The 13,497-nt window shown below is 50.3% G+C and overlaps 1 long non-coding RNA gene across 1 annotated transcript in view; it reads right to left on the reverse strand.

Annotated features, from left to right (window-relative positions):
- Nucleotides 1-8,499, reverse strand: part of LOC103658222 — a 40,538-nt gene extending 32,039 nt beyond the window's left edge. The window contains exon 1 of the long non-coding RNA XR_567079.2: nt 7,907-8,499. This is a non-coding gene — a long non-coding RNA (uncharacterized LOC103658222). The remainder of the gene's footprint in view (nt 1-7,906) is intronic.
- Nucleotides 8,500-13,497: the final 4,998 nt, after the last annotated feature.

A 13,497-nucleotide genomic window follows, 5' to 3' on the forward strand; every position in this document is an offset into this window, starting at 1 on the left:
GTATGGTGACTAACAAAACATGATAAATGATTAAAAAAAACTGAATGTGATTAGCTCATGCGGATGCACATAACCATTTAGCACTTCGAAGCCACGTGTGTATTGTTTCGTGACTCGTGTTACTTTTCGTTATTTACTGAGGCTGGTGTTGTGGTCGCTCACAGACGCCTGGCCGTCGTAGATTCATCAGCTAACACCTAACGGCGGCATTGCGGGTCCGGTGCTCACATACCTGAGGCATCCGGTCTGGGAAAATCCCCCAGGACGGCATAAAAATCGTAACTCTCTGTGGGCTTGGCTGAAGCTCCAAGCACAAAATCAAGCCTATTAGCACAAGTTGCCCAGTGGAAAAGTAAAAAGTCAAGATCTCCAAATCGCAGTGGTTTACACATCTGGGGGGGCTGCTGGTCCCCGGGCGGAAGGGAGCGAGGAAACCTTGGCGAAGCCAGCCTTGGCTCTAACAGCTGCTGTTTGGGGGAGGGGGGGCACGTGTCACCTCTGCTCACCGTCATTGGTCAAAGGAGGTGACCTGACCAGGCCTGAATGGGTGGCCATTACAGAGAAGGGCTCGGGTGAGTCACCCCCTGAACTCAGCGGTTTTCACAGTACCGGAGGCGCGGTGCGGTCCCCTGCGCTGTTCGGATGACATACGAACAAGCAGATTGATAGACTATGCTAACACTTGAAGAAAAGTGTCCACGAGCTTTGTGTAGCTAAACCCACCGCCAAATATGGACAAAGCAAATTTGAATCAGCTCTTTGAGCAAAATGAAATCCTGCCCAGGAGACACTGTGCAAGAGGGACTTGGAACGGCCGTCCAACCAAGCAGGTGCACAAACAAGGCTGCGGCCGTGTGACGACATCGAGGGCTGCGCCGAGCTGTGATTTCTGCTGATCTTAAGTACACATGTCTGCGTGTATGCACGGACGTATATATCCCGAATTAAAGTCACGTAGAGGCTCCCTTTGCCTGAAGAAGAATCCCAACCATATTAGCGAGATGCCCTGATAACTTGCCCACCTAGTTCATCCTTATCTCCCGCCTTTTCCCGAAAGACCCCCTTCGCTGATGTCCAATCTCCCAGAGCCCCCCCCCCCCGACATAGCTTCTTGCATGCTTTCCCTTCTTGCTGGCATATAATAAATCCTCAGTAAATATTCATTTAAAAGTAATAAATGAAGAAAAACCGAGATGAGGAGATAAAGTTACATAAACTAGGGAATGTTGACAGGGAACAGCAGCATCTAATCAGATCAGGCTGGAGGTTCTGTGGGCAGGGCCATCCCTGTTCAGTCTCCCCCCAGCCACGCCCCCGCCCCCCGGGGAGTAGGGAGACAGGCCTGATCTGGCTTTTTTATTTCTTTATTTCTTTTTTTTTTTTTTTTCCTTTTTCAGTTTTGGAGCCCTAAGCTGTCAGGAAGGAGACACAGAGAAGGGAGTTGTGACTGACCCAGAGGAGCAAGAGGCGGGGAGGCCTGGGGGCAGGGTCAGCAGGAGAGGTGGGAGGCAGCTGAGGGTGGGACAGGAGGCCTGGCCAGGGGGGAAGCGGGAGGGGGGATGGAAGCTGGGGGGGGTGGCGGGGGCGCGCGGCTGGGGAACCTGGAGTGGAAAAGTCTCCCAACTAGAGGATTATACCCATTCTTCAGGTCATGTTACTTCTTTTAAATATTAATCGGAGAAACTGGAAAGCTTTACTGCAAAGAGCGTGGGTGTGCTTCCATCTCCAGGAGAGGCTTGCACAGGACGTGTGAGATCACACTCACGGGTTCAACACGGGAACTGCAAGCCCCCCTCGCACTCGGCCGGAAGATGGAGGCACACAGACCTGCTGGGAGGGAGGACCTTCACCGGCCCAGGGCGAGCATTTCGTCCCTGGGCTGATTTCCACGGGCTGCAAAGTTTGTGAATGCATCCAGGTAATTTCAGCCCCCTCCGTATAACTGGACTTCAGTTTTTAAAAGAGCCCTTGTTTAAACCAACTGCATTTCTACCCCGGCCAAATTGAAAACAGCCGTCCACCCTCCAGAGCTAACCTACTTTATCATGATTTATACATGGGAACGTGAGCCTTGCCAAGAAACACACGACCTCTGCCCGATATTAATAATTGCAGTATGGAGACGAAGTCCATTACATGCGATAATTCTGTACGTGGCTGAATCTATTTAAAGGAGGAAAAAAAAAGAGATGAGACTCTCACTTCCCACAAACAGGAGTGGGGGAATGTTAGCTGAGAAATGTGAGCAATAGATTTCATGGGGAAAAGGAGTGGAGAAGCCCGGTTTTTAAGTACTTCCCAAAGATCCATGTCACATTGAAATGCTGTGGAGCCACGGGTGTGGGGCAGTGGTGTCCGGTGCACGCCCGATGGCCAGCTCTCCGAAGGGGAAAAGCCGCGATCTAAGTGTTGGCCGTTTCGGCGGTGGAAGTACTGCCCTGCATAGCACACCGGGGCATACCGCTTTCACCCTAGAGATAAAATCGACCACAACCTCAAGACCGTAGATAGCGGGAACGTGTAGTAAAAGAACTGGAAAGTCATTTATTTTGGAAATCTAAAATAAAATAAGTAATACCTCTTAAATAAATACGTTTCATTTAGGATTTACTATTTAAATAGCTTTACTTTAAATCAAATAATTACCTTTTAAAATGTAATTTATTTAATTCTAAGTCTATATCACCTAATATTTAAAACAGCTGTGTTCGACAACCGGCTCCCGAAATTCCTGAAGGTTTAACGAGTGGCTCTTGAGAGCCTGGACAAGCTGACCCCAGCACACCACAGGGTTGGGGTGGACGCTGCGTGTGTACGAGTGTGTTTTAAGAATAAAAATCTCACAGACAGAGTGAGTGCATCTGAGTGCCACGTATATATTTTAATCTATTTTTCCTTTTCCTAGGATCTGGTTGCCGTTTGGCCTGTGTTCAAATTGGCAATCTTGTAGAGGCTGCCTTGCTTTCAAATATGAGCCAACACACTGGGGCCTGTGGTTCTTGAGCTGAATCTGGATGGAGTTCAAAATCTGTTGTGTGTGTTTCTGAAAGTATAGCATGCACGTTTTTTTTCCAGTATCTAAATCCTTTAGGACAGTCTTACTTTGGGTAAGATGGAATGATCCCGAGTGCTATATTTCCTTGTATCCTCTCTAAAACAGAAATCAGAGAAGGTAAGAGACTTGGAATCTTCTCTAAGGTGGATATTAAGACACCAGACAGGCCTCGTGCAGCTGGTGGTGTGAGCTGAGGAACAGGGGAGCCAGTGACCAAGAGGCAACATCCCCCTCCCCCGCCCCGTGTGGGGCAAGATGGAGGGAAACCGCTACTGGAAATGTGACCAGGGATTTCCCGTGCATTCTGGGGCTCTCAGAGTGGGTAGGAAAGGAAGTATGGCTGGGCTTTGCATTCTGACCATCTCATCTCTCCACTTCTCTGAATCTAAATAAGGTAGAGTGGTAGGTCCCAGTACTCGGGAAAGGGCACCCCAAGTCTGCTCTGTGGTTTCCACATAGAATGGGTTATGGTCCACGATGTAGTCATTCATCCATCACAGGGGACGGGAACAGAGATCTGTCTGATGACACAAGACACCTAAAGCCTGAAACATAGCTCCTTCCTAAAGTGAAGGGTCCCAGATCCACTTTCAAGATAGAAAGAGAGAAGCAGCCGAAGTCTCACCACTTGGGTTGGACTAGCAGCGTGAGAGCGGTCAGGACCCAGCCCACGGCTGAGCTGGGCGCCCGGCTCCTGTTAAGGCTCCACGGGCCCAAGCAAGCCTACTTCCTTTCTGGCCAAGCCTCCCACACAAATGCAGCCTCGTGCCTGGACCATGGACCTTGGCCTGGACCAACACAGATGGAGGTGAGGAGGAGGGACCATCTTACAGAGGATGCTTAAGAACCTTGAGTCCAAGACTCCCTGCTGGACGCCAGTCCTGAGTGAGCCCAAGTTCACTGTCTCAGTAGTGGGTGGTAGGTTTCTAGAAATCCAGCATCACCTCTTAGTTATCCCCAAGTGCTGCAGCGGTCAGAGACTGCAGGAATTCGAGGAAGCTTGAGGCTTCTGGGTAATACGGGAATCGCCGTCAAGGGGAGAGAGTGTCTTAACTTGGGAGTTCTAAAAAAGGTCAAAAAGGCAGAGGAATATCTTTCTTTCCTTAAGCCGCGTGTTAAGACAGACTTTCCGAAAGCTGTGTATTCCTGTTTGGGGGGTTGGCCTACTGTTTGAGGGGCTGGGTTCAGCTCGACAATTTACAAGTGACTGGTCCCTGGCTAGAAGATTCGGACAGGCCGACAGTGCTCTGGAACTCGTTTCCCGGCCCGCTGGGTGCAGAGCACGGTGGACAGTGCGGTGGGACGTGAGATAGGCCGGGACACGGGGACCCGCACACGTCCCCCTGAGCAGCTGGGTGACAAGGGAAAGTGCTCACATGGTCAAAGTGGCGAAAAGGCATTTCCGTTTTTGAAATATCTGTCAGGTTAATTAAAATACGTGCAGGGCGGGAGAGCTAACTAATACCCGTGCAGCCTCTCCCTCCTCCCTGGCAGCCTTGCTGCCCTGGGCCGCATCCTTCACGCCACGCCAGGGCCACCGGCTTAGGGACACTGGCCCGCCTGACCTCAGAGCCTAGCAGCCGGCCACAGTGAGGTAACCTGACACCAGCAATTAGCATCTGCCTCTAGAACAAATAGAAATCAGCTAGCTATTAGTGTTGTCCTTTCTAATCCTTCCACGCAATCTGATTATAATAAAAGTGCAGAAATCAGAGAAGGGGACCATGTTTTGTGGCATAATTGATCTTAAAATTGTCCTGTTTTATTTTGTGTTTGGTCAAAAAGAAAGGAACTCTTGAAGTCTTGCATGAAGACATTCATAAAAATTATTAAAGCTATGACACCAAATTACTTGAGAGATTACACGAGATATTTGACCGGTTTGCCTGTCAACCTGTAGGAAGCTTCTACCATGGCTGTTAACCACTCTTGATTGTCCAAGACAGCCCTGCTTCCCAAGGGGAAACTTTTAGGATGAAAAAATAGAAAACTCCAGAAGACAGAAACCAAAAGGATTCCAAAATGGACCACTGTGGGCTGGATTGTTTGGGAAGTCTGAACAGAGCCTGTCAAATGATCTGTCCGTTGCAATTATTGGGATAAATTCGGCTCACAGTTGCATCTTCTCGCTTATGTGATTTCTCCGTGTGCCTCCGCGAAGCACAGCCTGTGTCTGGGTCCCTGTTAGCCCCAGCAGAGGACAAGGAACAGCGACTGTCCACCCGTTGGGGCCACTTGAAAAACTGCTCAGAATACTGGCCATAGTTTATCTCCTCTGACAAATCCTAGGACTTAACCTCTTTGTACGAGTGAATGGTGGTCTTTCATAGTTCAGCATCTCTCCACTGAGAGCGAACAGAAGCCGCTGTCCCTAACCTCCACCAGCACATGAGCACGTTGGACGCCGCTTCCCGCCTTACGCCAATCTCACTCAGCAAATTAGAACAAAAATTGGAAGAGCATTTTCCATTTCAATGGCTAGGGAAATTTTCCATTCTAAAAGGTCCAGTTAGGATACTCAGTGAAGAAATTAATGAGTTCCCTGAATTGTAAAAGGAAAAACATACGTTAAAAAAATCAGATACACATGAAACCCAGATCTGGGAACTCGACGTGGCTTGGGATGACCCAGGTCCCAGCCCTGGAGTGGAGGTGGTACTGAAGGGATGCCCCCGGCCACCCCTGCCCTGTTATGTGGAATATCTTAGCTATGGGTTTGCCTCTTAGAAAGTTCACAGCCCTACGCAGCCAAGCCTTGCTTAGTGTGGGGAACCCAAAAGAATCAAGGTACCAAAACCTGCTTTACGAGGCTCTGCTATTTTCACGACATGCTGACCCTGAAAACTGGGCAGAGGGGGCTGGTGAAGATGCGTTCTCCTTCCCTGTGAGGACTTCTATCTTCTGGACTGGGGCAGCGGGAGGCAGAGAGGGCAGGGCACAGCAGAACCCAGTGATTCCAGGAGAGCACAGCTGATTCAGAAGCAGGTAGAACCCACACCTTGGCCCCACAGCTCACGGGACACTGGCGGTGACAAGGGGGCAGGGGCTGGAGTAGAAAACAGGATCTTGACTGCTTTCCAACTCAGGCTACTTCTGAAAAGTTGTGCTCCCTTAGGCAAGTTCCTTGAACCTCTGTGTCTCGGTTTCCTTCCCTGTAAAATGGGCATAGTAATAGGATCTTTCTGGAAGTGTTAAGAGGATCAAGCAAGTTAATGTTTGTGAACCCCTTAGAGGAGAGCCTGGCCCACAGAGAGGGGTGATGAAGGACTTGTTAGTTGTCGTCAAATATAACGAAGGCTCTAATAAAAGGGAACACTGAATATTCTGGGTGTGGGGACACCACTCCACCTCGGACAAAACAGATTAATCAGTCACAGGACAGTTGGGCAAGCAGATGAGTATGGCTTTTGTCGGTCGGGACCAGGGGTGGGGAGGTCTTTTCAAAAATGATGAAAAAGAATATGGTCTTGCCAAGCAGGCAGGTTGGGGTGCTGGCATTTCCAGGAGAGGAAACAGCACGAGTTAAGGTGTGGAGATAGGGACATTCTTAGGGGGCTCATCTGTCTCATTATTTCCCAAAGGCATCTTTCAGAACCTAAAGATCTCTTTATTTTTCAAACACATATTATCATATTCCCTCAATTTTAAGATTTCATTCTTTTCAAACAGCTTTTAGTGGGGCTGGAAAAGAAACACTCTCACTCCACATGGACACATTGGTTGCAAGCTTCGTCCTTATTTCTGAAATGTTAAAATATGGGGAGGTGGAGTTCGTATTTAAAATCAAGGAAGTGCTGTGGGGAGCAGGGGCCGGAAGCAAGGACACGGGTCGTCGTGTGTGGGCACCCTGTCTGTGTACCCTGCAGGCTGCTGGGTCCTGCCAGCCCTGGGATGGGTCCGATGCACAGTCACTGGCACTCACCGCGTGTACCCACAGAACCAATTCCCAATTCAGGTGCTGCTGCAAGGTTCTGGAGAAGGACGCACTTAACACGCTCTTGACATTTATGTGAGGAGGAAAATGTCTGCAGAACACCTGAGCGGGAAATCATGACCGTGTCGCAAGGACATCAAAGGGGGTCAGTGAAGATGCTTAGCCAACAGCGGTGCGCCGGGAGGGCACCCGCATGCTGAGAGGGGCTGGAGGGCTGGACAGGGTGGGCAGGGAGAGGGCAGGGCGGGTTCAGCTGACCCCCGCCGTGCCCCCTGTCCACTGGTGCATGACCGGCCACTGTCCCCCTCTGCGCTCTCCCACGGCTTCTAAATCTTACCTACAAGTTTCCATCTTTCACTGTGAGTGGGCATCTTTCTCTATACGGCTGTGTGATTTTCTTTTGTGGAGCTTTTAACATCAGAGCCTTTTCCCTGGTAAACTGTGGTTGAATCTCTCCCGGTGGGTCTGACTGGCCTGCTCCGTGGAGCGGGAGCTGAGACACTAGCCATTGACCCTTTGGCTCAAGATATTCTATTGCTTCCTGGGCCATCACTTCTCCCTCGTGAAGAGATCTGAGTTCAACTCAGGGCTCTCAGAAATGCACACATCACAACATAGAAGGGCCTAGAACACGGGAGGCCCACTCAAGGAGTTTCTCTTGGTTTACCTGGTGTGCGCACATATATACATTTGCTGGCACACACACATATTTACACACCAGCACATGCTCATATATGCACACCAGTGCACACACACATTCCTATATACACACACACGTGCTCACACACTCAACAATACACCCCAGCACATACACACACACTCGTGTATACACGCAACACACACAAACTGGAGTGTACACCCCCGCACACTCTCAGAGATACATGCCAGCATGCACACACACACACACACACACTCACTGCAGCATCTGTTAGACGCGGCCTCACAGGCGGCCCCGGCCCCAGGGGTTCCAAACAGGTGCTTCCTCTTGCTCCCACGTTCTGAATCCCATTGGGCGCTCCGTGTTTCAGGCCTGTCGGGTGTCCGGCTGTTGTGAGCGTGGCTGTGGTGTTGGAGGAATAATAGCAAACGGCTCTCACCCCTGACTCAGCGGCAAAACAAGGGTGTGGTCAAACACGTGCGCCCATAGTAACTGCTCGTGAGTGACTCGCAACCAGCCACACGCGGACTGCATTTTGCGACACGCAGACGCTGGGCGGCCTCGGGGTGTCGCCGCCTTGCTCGTACCTTCTGCTGCTTGCTCCGCCACGACTGACCTGTGTCACTCACGTGTTCACTGTGATAAACCACATGTTGGGGTCCCTTCAAAACGCACGTACTGAAGCCCAAGTTTCCAAATAGGATCACTTGAGGAGCTGGGGCCTTTTGGAGGTGATCAGGTCATGAAGGGGAGGCCCACGATGGGGTCGGCATCCGTGTGAGCAGAGGAGGACCGGGTGCCCCGTCTCTCCTGCACTTGTGAGCACACATCTAGAAGGCCCCCTGCTGTAAGCCAGAGAGAGGGTCCTCCCCAGACACCAACCCTGCCGGCACCCTGGTCTTGGACTCGCAGCTTCCAGAACCGGAGAAGCAGGTGTCTGTCGTCTCTGCCTCCCCATCTGTGTTGTTCCGTCAGGGCCGTCGGAGCTGAGGCACCTACTCATTTGACTTTGTTCATAAGCCTGTTTATGTGCCGGTGTTGTGTGCGCTCTGGCTGGACGTTCCCAGTGCCAGGGACCGGTTGCACCAGTGGCTCAGAGGTTATAGTCTGTCATCTGTGCACGGGACTGTCCACGCAGCTAGCAGGAGAGCCTGGCCATGGTGTCCTCATCACCTCTGTAGCATCCGAGCCAAACACCGAGCCTGGCCTCGGGCAGGCCCTCAGCAGGGGCAGCCAGATGCAGACTTATAGTGAAGACACAGCACTGACCCTGTCCCAGGGGACGTTGGTGCAGGCTTGTCCCCAGGATGCACCCGGACTGTGACCTCTGACCTTGTCACATCCCCCACCACCCCTTCTTTGGGGCCTCCCCAGTTCTCAGCCTCCTGGTTTTGCCTTGATTCGTTCTTTGCTTTTCTGCCTCTGTCCAGCCTCCCAGGCCACGCCCATCCTGGGCGGCCCCATGGTCACCTAGGGCCATCCATCCAAGTCCTTCAGATCTGACCCTCTGCTGAGCTATTGGGCCGAGGGTGACTATCTCCCCGATTCAGTTGCACCCTTGCCATTCATCGCCACCAGCCCTGCATCCAAGCTGTGAAGGTCGGGGCTCAGCTGTTGCCTGCAGCTGTGGGGACCACAGCCTGACTTCTCAGGTGAACCCGTCCCCGGGAAGGCCGGCTCTCCACTGTCCCTGTGGGCTGTGGGTGGGAGCGGGGCCCTGGGATGGTGGCTGAGTGGCACTCTGTGGGTGGGTTTGTGGTCATTACCCCACTGGGTGAAAGCATCTTTGGGTGGCTGGTGGGCTGCAGGGGGAGATAAATAGGACGGCGTTTGTCCTTGCTGTAGTTCGAACAAAGTGGGCAGTGAACAAGCATGTCCACGAGACCAGAGATCAAGAGGGAGTCGTGAGCGACTCTGCTGATCTGAGAGGCCAGAGTGGATCTGTTACATCTGAACTCTGGTGGGTCGTGGTGGGTGGGGCTTCACGGGTCCTACAGGAAGGGGACGCAGCCTCGGAGACCAGGGCCCCAGGCCTCCCTGAGCCACCCCTTCCAGGACCTTCCACCCCACTCTCTGTGGGACCCTACACGTGATGAGATCAGCATTCTCCCGATGGGCAGGGCAGCCCCATGCGGTGGCACAGAATTCACTTTTCAGACTGGAGCTCAGCCTCATTGGCCGACAAGCGTTCACTTTCTACTTTGCCGATGTGGTGGGAAAGCAGGATTTTGCCTTGTATCAACTTTCTGATACTCTGTGGGAAAATGTGGAAAGATGTGAGAAAATGTTTAAATCATGCATAGAGAAGAGCTGAAGGCATGTGGCACGGGAGAGTGACGGTGTGGGTTCAGCTATTGAAGAAAATAGGACACTTGTCAACTATTGTTTGCGCTTTGACCTTACGGATTTCACTGCACTCATTAAATGTATACTCGTTTGTCACCTGAGGCTTCCGGGTGGTACCAGACGAGTCCAGTGGCCTAATTTTTGTTCCTTCTCACTTGTGTTTGTTTCTTCCTTCCTTCATTCGGTTGAGGAACACTGAGCTTGTTCCCCAGGCAAAGCCCACCCACGTGGGCTCTTGGTGGCTCAGCAAGCCCCGTAGCCATGCGTCGGTCCTCTCGAGCTCCACCTGGGCAGAACAAACTGGAACAGAGCAGAGGAACCGCAAGTGCGGGGGGTGGCTCACTAGGCAGGGTCCCTGAAGGTTCAGCAAGAGCTCCCCGACGGGAAAGGGGGTCGGAGGTATTCCAGGTAGCGGAGGCAGCCACAAAAAGCCACTGACTGTAAGGAGCAGGGTGCTGGGAAGAGAGAAAAGTCAGCTGGCTGCGGCCACTGGTCAGCCGGGCCGCCTCTGGCTACACTGTCTGGGCTGCAGCACGTCTCATTCGGAGTCTGTCTCTTCCAGCTTCTCATTCCTGGTAACAGGAACATTTTTTGTTTCTTTCTTTTCTCTCTGAAGACAAGCAGCAGCCAGCGATCCACCACCCTCGTCCCCAATGCCTACACGGTCTGAGGACAGTTCTCTGGCCTCTCTCTCGGGAATGACTAGTTCTGTTGTCTCAGGTGGCTGGTGCCGCCAGCCTTCACTTGCGAAAGACATGTGGAAAGGTGTGGCTATAGGATGAGAGGAAGAAATCTAAGCCTGTGTTAAATAGAGATGTGGACTTAATACTGGTGTTCCCAGCAATTAAAGCAGTATATTTGGGTAGGGAATTATAATTGAAGAAATAGAAAATGTTCATTGGTCTAATGTGCATATTAATTTAATATAATGTGAATAAGAAGTCACTTGAGATGGGAGCTGGAAACAGCCCCTGTAGGACTATTGCCATGACAAGAAACAAAAGCAGGGCCTAGTTAGCCCATGGAAGGCGGTCCATGTTGCCGGGGGGAAAGAGGTGATGGCTGGTTTGGCCAGTCAGGATATACCCAGTCGGGATGGCCACCATGGGGCTGGCTACCTTGGTTAAGGACAGTGTCAAATAACAAAAATTCAAACCCCAGTTAGCAAACCTTAAGGTATTTGAGCTGGACAACAGCAGCCAGCAATCATTGTGACACTTTTCAGGGGTTGAGGGAAAGGTACTTTTGGTTAACTGGAGATTCTGATTCAATCACAATTCTTCTACCCCACAGAGAGCCAGAAATAAAAATTAAAATAAAAATAAAAAGAAGGAGGAGGAGAAGGAGAAGAGGAAGAAGAAGGAGGAGAAGAGGAAGAAGAAGACGAAGAAGATGAAGAAGACGAAGAGGAAGAAGGGGAGGAGGAGGGTGAAGAGGAGGAGGGAGAGGGGAGGAAGAGGAGGAGGAGGGGAAGGGGGAGCAGAAGAAGGCGTCGGTGGCAGCTTGTAGCCCAACAAAAGTGAAGGAGGGGTTTAAGGGACCACATGGATACCATCTGAAATCAGGGCCGCCCCAAGAAATTTAGAACGTGTCATTTCTGCTCTGCTGGACCAAGTATGTATCATTTTCTAGAAACTGAAAACAAACATACTTAATACAAAGTAGAAGAACCCACCGCAACTTATTCTGGAATCATCCAGAAGGCATGCTAGACTCTTAGAGACCCACAGAGTCCTCAGTGGTACCTCCACTCTCAGCCCAGACATCCGAGAAGTGGGTGTCGAGCCTGGTCATTTCTCCTAACAGTTGACTGGGAAATGCTTCTGAAAGAGGTGGCAGACACCAGCTTCTCTCTTCCCGCGACAAGGGACAGAAGCGCTGTGAGCTCTTCCACTGACCTGCTTTGTATTTCAGATCCATAGGCATTGGCGCTAACCATCTATTTCCCCAAAAAGTGAGATAATGTCTTAATGTGGATTCTTCTCCTGAGATTTTTCCATGATTTGATTGAAACGGCATTGGCTTTTTTTCTAGAAAGATTTGTCTTATTCTCATTTCATATTAAAAGATGTCAAATAAAAGATGTTTCGCCAGGTTTACAAACATTCCCATCCATGCATAAATCATATTTCCATCAGAATTGTCAATAAGATAATCAGTGTTTTAATATTATAATTTGTTCTAAACATCTCAAAAATGTATACTTATATTATTTTTTCTGGATGAATTTGCATTAGATTCTGTGTTGCTGGGTATATGTCTCGCGATAGCTATTGCTGAGACAGTGTCCTTACGTGTCGCCTGAATTTAAGCCCACATATAACTGATATTAAAAATGACATGCTTCTGCCTTCTGGGACTTTGAAAATTGTTCCTTCAAATTGTCCTGTTGAGGGGTTATCTTACATCTTTTTAATTGCTCTGGGTTTAAATTTGTCTTTTATTTAGATTTTTCCTAAATAAATATTGAATTTTATTCCTTCACTAATTTTCTCCCACAATTAAGGGAGGAAAACAAGCAGAGACAATCCCTTCCATGGCTAATGAAGATCATGGGACCAATGGTTCATTCTTGGAAGGGAACTGGGTTAGAACGTGTCCATAAAAATAGACAATGATCCTTTGAGGAAAGGCTTTGGCGATAGGGTCTAGTCAAAAAGACGAGCAGAGTTTTAACCTAGTGCCCTTCCGTGCCTTCGCTTCCTGCTGGTGGGCTGAATGGCTCCCCCGTCAGCAAAGCAGGAGGGAGACTCCGTTCTAGCTGTTGACTGGCGGGCAGGGCTGGCTTCATGGGCGAGCAGTCTGTGAGGTTTCAGTTATTGGATTCCGTGCTAAGAAGGAACATCGAAGGCTCTGCTGTCACCATCTTGAAATTCTTAATACTTTTTTTAAAAAAGCGGCCACATACTCATTTTGCCCTGGGCCCTGCAAATTACTCAGCGGGTCCTGCTTACGGGGTCCACAGAGCAGGTCTGTGACCTGCAGCTGTCACTGTCGATTTGCCTTTACGTTCTAGAACACACTCTCCAGCCTTTCTGTTAGATATTTTACTCTCAGTGCAAGACTAAGCATTTCATGAATACAAGGCACGCAGCATGCCCAGAAACTCGGGATTTCTGGATCCTGAGGCAAAGCCGCTCCTGACCGCTCATCCCTGCCCCCCGGGTCCTGCCCAGGCCTCCTCATGAACCTCCCTCTGGCATGCCTGATTGTGGATGCTTCTTATTACAAACTGCTTTCTCTAGAGACACTGTGATCTCGTTGAAGGCAGGGACAAGTGTGACTATTGTGGTATCACCGGTCCCTTGGGTAACAAGGTGGGTGTCATTCAGATCAAAAGGAATCTATTTTATGGGAGAAGGAAACTGTGTCAGAGTTAAATAGTAAAAGGAAAAATGATCCATTGTGAATTCAGGGGCACGCATACCCCCTTGATCGCCAGGAGGCTTGGGCCTCCCAGGGTGAACGTGAGAACATAGCCAGCTTCCAGCCTTGTCCTGCCCA

Source organism: Ursus maritimus, unplaced genomic scaffold, assembly GCF_017311325.1.
Source record: "Ursus maritimus isolate PB19 unplaced genomic scaffold, ASM1731132v1 scaffold_7, whole genome shotgun sequence".
Lineage (NCBI taxonomy): Eukaryota > Metazoa > Chordata > Mammalia > Carnivora > Ursidae > Ursus > Ursus maritimus.